Source organism: Nelumbo lutea, chromosome 7 (assembly GCF_056320005.1).
Source record: "Nelumbo lutea isolate HS-2025 chromosome 7, American lotus-T2T, whole genome shotgun sequence".
In the NCBI taxonomy this organism is placed as follows: Eukaryota; Viridiplantae; Streptophyta; class Magnoliopsida; order Proteales; family Nelumbonaceae; genus Nelumbo; species Nelumbo lutea.
The window spans coordinates 27,888,925-27,894,973 of record NC_142690.1 but is presented as its reverse complement, the minus strand read 5'-3'; the positions used below and the strand labels follow the sequence as shown (position 1 = coordinate 27,894,973).

The window sequence follows — 6,049 nt, the reverse complement described above, 5'->3', positions numbered from 1 at the left end:
ACCATTAATCAAGAAAATAGTTTTTGACCATTTTTTAATTTTTACTTTTTAAATCAGAACGGGTTATCCGTTCGAACCAGATGGGTTGGACCATTCAGTTTGTTGCAGGTCTATTGTCTATGTGCCCTTTTCTTTGTTCTTTGATGTTGTCTTCCTTGACTTTTTAATGAATTTCTTTCCTATCAAAAGAAAAAGATTAAAAACTTTGAGTATATATCAGCATATACATTTAATTTGAATCAATTTCTTATTGGATGGGGTGGATCCATATTTGGTTCAGTTATAAATAGATCAAATTAGGATCACCATTTAATAGATTGAATTAAAATTCAGATAATAGGATACCATTTGCAGACTAAGATAACAACTAGTGGATGTTCCCTAAAGAATGAAATGGTTATGGAAAATTTTCGTTTCTTTGTTTATCTTAATATAGAAAAAGGAACACTTAAGGTTCACAAAGCTTCTAGAAGGTTTTTCTAATGTGACATGTGAATTAAGCATGAGCATTTGTGTCACGATAAACTTATGAAAGGCCCAACACAATCCAAGTGGCCCATTATAGACTAAAAGCTCCTTTCAATTTGTTTGGCACCGTTAAGTAAAAAAATAAGATGACAATGATAGGGATAACAATGAAACAATGACGATAAATTTTTTACATGGATAATTATGTTATCTACGATATGGGATTCATTGTGAATCCCTCCCCATGAATTCAACATACAAGCATGGGAAATGTTGACCGATACTCGGGTTGTATTGTATTAGGGGTTTCTTGATATGCCTCTATAGGGGGTGTTTTGGGGTTTAACCCAATTCAGAGGATAGATAGGCCTTAAATCGCCCCTGCCAACATATCAAGATGTATCGATATTTTGAACCTTGGATCAAACAAATTATACCTTATTATTGGTGAAATCAAACCAACTCTCAGGATGATTATTTTTAGCCCATCCCAGCCCACAAATTTTGCCTAAGTCACATACTTATTGAAATTTGAAAGACCAGAAGCCGCATAGTTCTAGAGATTCTTGTAATCTTACCTCAAAAACCAAGAACTAAAAGTATTATGTATAGTACAAAACCCTATATTTTGTATATATTTATACTGTATATATTTGTATTTGTACTCCTTCCAAATTGAGCCATAATATAAGAATCCCTTAATTATAGCTTGATAGTGACCCATATTTTCTTTCCCTTTTTCTCTGCTAAAAACACAGTTTGATCAAGTCAGCATCATATTGACCGTAGGAAACAGTGAGGAAGAACATCTTCCTTCACTCTGTTAATTTCGCTCTCGACAGTGGTCCCAAAGCTTTTAAAATTCACAATGTCGGAGCAGATTTGCTAATTGGGCTCACAGACAGGTCTAAGCGTTCCATCAATCTTTCATCTTTCACATGGCAACTTGCTTTTAAAGACCAAAATAATTGAGTAGTGAAAGGTTGATGTTGCCACAGCCCATTTCCCACCATCAATGAACCCTTTTCCAAACTATGGTGTTAGTTGCTTGTTGTTAATAACTTAGGCTCCGTTTGAGTCATTGGAATAGGGGTCTGGGATCGGAATTGGAATGGGTTATTCTGATTCTAACTATTTAGTTGGACGGAATCCAAATCTTATTTTTATTCCTACTGAAATGTCATTTTCCTTGAAGGATTTTGACTGCAAACCAAACGGACCCTTAATCTTATCCAAATCCCATTCTGCCTCTAAGTGGCTGAACTGAATGGATCCACATACGTGCAGGATGCATGAATGTCCCATCACACCATTCACTTAGTATGTAGATGAAGCTGTATACATCCACAGCTCCACAGCTCCACAGCTCCACAGCTCCACAGCCCACGTCCCCTGCCTGCCCACAGCCATTTCAAATGAGTGCCTATATAAACCCTTCCATCCAAACTCAACCTAAAGATTTCCACGTCTCTAGCCCCACTTCACACTCTCCACCACACTCTAACCGTTCCATTCTCACTCAACTCATCCACGGATGGATAGAACCTCTAACCAACTTTCTTCGCCCTCTAACCCACTCCAAACGGTTCCCCAATCCTCTACTGCACTCACTTGTGTTGGTTTTTTCCCCTTTATGTGTTCTCTGCGTCTCTCTCTCGAACACCTAAGCAACATCGTTTGTTGAATTGTCTGAAATAGAAGAAAAATTAGAAGAAGGAAGCATGAGCAGTTGAGCACCATGCTTTAACCAACTTTCGTTCATTCCTCCTCTAACCCAATCCACTTCTGTAGATCTGTTGGCATGCGTATCTCTAATGCTCTCTCTCTCTGGAACACCTTAAGCGACACTGTTTGTTGGATTGTCTAAAACAGAAGAAAGTTTAGAAGAAGGAAGCATGAGCACGGGAGAAGCAGGGCTGGGCAACCAGCAGAACCCAAGTCTGATCCCCGGCCTGCCCGACGAAATTGCGTTGGAATGTCTCGTTCGCGTGCCCTATCGATTCCACTCGGAAATTAAGTCCGTCTGCCGGAGATGGCGGAACCTGCTCATGCACCCATCTTTTTACAGAGAAAGGCAGAGAACCGGCACCGCCGAGCAGCTTGTCTGTCTCGTTCAAGCCCTCACCACCTCTGCTGAACCCACCATAGAAATAGCGGTTGAAGGTAACGACGAGCAGCAACAAGATAAGAGGCAAACTCGGCGAGGACATTGCCCACCCATTTACGGCGTCAGTGTATATAACCTCAGCATGGATACCTGGCATCAGTTGATGCTGAATCGAGCCAACGGCAATGGAGTCCCCATCTTCAGTCACTGCGTAGCACTGCCGCTCTCGGGGAAACTGGTCCTACTCGGCGGTTGGAACCCCGACACCCTCGACTCCATCCCTGACGTCTACGTTTATGACTTCATTCGCGGAGGCGGGTGGCGCCGCGCCGCTCCCATGTCGATGGGGCGGTCCTTCTTCGCCTGTGCAGCCGTCGGACCCTCCACCGTATACGTGGCCGGAGGGCATGACAACCAGAAGAATGCCCTGCGGTCGGCAGAGATGTACGACGCCGATGCAGACGAGTGGCAGGCTCTTCCCCCTATGGCCGAGGAGAGGGACGAGTGTAAAGGGTTTTCCTGTGACGACGATGGCAGGTTCTGGGCGGTGAGCGGGTACGGTACCGAGAGCCAGGGACGATTCAAGTCAGACGCAGAGTGCTATGACCCGGCTCTTGGGTCTTGGTCTAAGGTAGAGGAGGTGTGGCCCTTCCAGAGTGCTAGCCCAAGGGCCATCACTGCTACTGCCGGTGGGCGGTGGTGGTTTGTCAGTGGCGGAGGAGAGCACAGGGGGGTGATGGAGTATGACATGAAAGAGAAACACTGGAAGGCATTGACATCCATTCTGGACAGCGACATGAGGTCTTCGCCGTGCGTGACGACTCTTCGAGGTGCAAGAGGAGATCATGATAAGGTATTTGTGATGGATTCTGACGGTGGTAAATTGAACGACGGCGTTGACAGTGACAGACACAGAGGGTTTGTATTCATGCCGGACTGGGAGAGTAGCACCACTGGTACCGGTAACGGAAATAGCAATGGCAAGTGGATCCAGCTCCACACCCCCACCAATTTCTCGGGATTTGCATATTCGGCTTCTTCTCTCCTCATCTGATCGAAGAAGTTATAGTTTAAAACCGATCAGACGACTTTTTATCCTTTTGCAAAACAGAGAAGCCTTGTATTACTTAGAATAGTCTTACACGAGGGGAGGTGGATATATCACAGTGCAGCGATTGTATGCAAAAAGATGAGCCGCTTGATTGTTGTTCCTACTTATATGTACAAACTGAATAAAAGCAAAAGAGGAGATTAGTCTTTGTAAATGGCTTCTGTAGAGCTGATTAATCCATTGGGTCGGGTTATCTGTATTAACAAACTCCATTAAGGGCAAGTCTACGCTGTCTGAAAATACCAAAAGATGATCAATACCATATGATAGCGCTGCGTGCAATCCCCCTAGGAGAGCTCTCGTTTCGGCATCATGACTGTTGATGGCCCAGCAAGGCTTGCCTTCTGCAATGGAGAGCTGGCGTTGTGCATGTTGGATGATGAACCCTCTTCCTGCATAACCTGTGTTAGGATCAAAGGAGCCATCGATATGCAGGGTTTTGCATAGGCTGGATGATATGCGTGAGTGGGAAGTGAGATGCAGACTGTATAACATGATATAGATCTGGTGGTTTATTTTCAAATATGCTTTTATTCCTTGCTTTCCATATGAAGTAGCCGATGATACTGAACTTGCTAAGATACAAGAGTGCTTGCTGCTCACCTAGTAAGGATTTTAAACTTGTAAACCATTCGGTGATGATGGAGAGAGGTTGATTTTCCGGTAGTGTGGTCGGATTCAACCCAAACTGCTCTGGTGAATGTGCATTGGAAAAACAGGTGGAAGGTTGTCTCCTCACTGTTGTTACAAAAAGTACACATTCGGTCCTCTTCTTGTAGGCAAGCCGAACATTTTCGTTTAGTTAGCAAGCCATCCCATATTAGTTTCCATAAGAAGAGTTGGAATCTGTGCGATATTTTGAGCTTCCAAATCAGTTTCCAGATGTAATGAGAACTAGAATTGGAGCCTTCAAATGAGAAGAAGTATCGGTAGGCTGATTTCACCGAATATGTACCCGATTTGTTCTTCTTCCAAATCACTTTTATCTGTCGTCTGGTCTGGCTCTTGAGTTACTGATAAAATGCGAGGCACAACAGACTCCTGGAAGAGAAGGTTTAGTTTGGGAGTATCCCAAGAGCCTTGAGTGAGAAGTTCTAAAACCTTCAGATTCTTGACTTGAGGTTCAGAAATCGAGGAGTTCAGGCTTGGAATGTGACCCGGTAAAGTCGGTATCCATAGGTCAGTGATTGCTAGGATGTCACGGCCATCTTTGATTGACCACAGTAAATTTGGCTTTAACTGGGGTAACATAGAGTGAGCTTGCTGCCACTAGTGTGAGCTGCTTCTAGCTTTCCGAGCTGCAAATAGAGGTATAGGGAAAGTATTTGGCTTTTATTTGCTTGCTCCAGATCCCCTTGTTATCAATTAAGAGCCTTCAGATTTGTTTCCCAAACATAGCCTGTTCATGATCCCATAAGATCTGAAACCCAACCCTCCTTGTTGTTTAGGCCTACAAATCTTGCCCCAAGAGATCGTACGTGTGGATCTCCCTGTTGTATCTCCCCACCAGAACTTTCTTGTGAGTTTATCTAATTCTGAGTTTGTAGCCTTTGGGAAGATTGTTGTGGTCATGGAGTATGCTGGGATGGACTAAAGACTGATTTGACTAGGGTGGTTTTTCTTGCTTGGGATAACAACTTCGAGCTCCATGCATTTATTCTGGCTGATACTTTGCTAAGAACTTCTTTGTGAGTGGAACATAATCGGGGGTTTGTTCCAATTTGGTTCCCTACATATTTGGAGCCCACTAATGACTTCTTCACATGGAGAGTATGTGAGAGGAACTTACGGTGATGCCGAGGGACATTTCTGCTGAAGGAAATGTTTGATATAGAGTCGTTTATTTTTTGCCCTGACATGAATTCAAAAGTGTTGATAACCTTGACTAAGGCTTTGACTTGCGCCAAATCTTCTTGGCAAAATAGAATACAGTCATCTGCAAAGAATAGGTGGGTGACTAGATTGCTTCTTTGCTGATCTGAATTCCTTCAATTTGTCCAGAGGACACAGCCTGATTGAGCAATTGGGTTAACACCTCCATTCCTATGATGAAAAGGTATGGAGATATAGGGTCCCCTTGTCTTATCCCCTGTTTTAGTTTAAAATGGTCATGGGTTTCTCCTACTAGTTTTATGGAGAAACTGGCTGTGGACATACATTGATGCAGCAGATTACACCATTTTTCTGGAAACTCCATCTTTTTTAGCACTTATAGTAGATATGACCACCCCATTCTATCAAAGGCCTTGGACATGTCTACCTTAAGTGCAATGTATTTTTTACCTTTTTTCTGGGCTTTCATCTTGTACAATAACTCTTTCACCAGTAAGATGTTGTCAGTGATTTGCCTTACTTTGAGAAAA

At 43.2% G+C, this 6,049-nt stretch overlaps 1 pseudogene across 1 annotated transcript; it reads left to right on the top strand.

Moving 5' to 3' along the window:
* Window positions 1–1,365: 1,365 nt before the first annotated feature.
* On the top strand, window positions 1,366–3,840 carry LOC148845860 (F-box/kelch-repeat protein SKIP20 pseudogene; annotated as a pseudogene). The gene has a single exon (XR_016102352.1). The product of XR_016102352.1 is annotated as an F-box/kelch-repeat protein SKIP20 pseudogene (transcript).
* The last annotated feature ends 2,209 nt before the right edge of the window (window positions 3,841–6,049 follow it).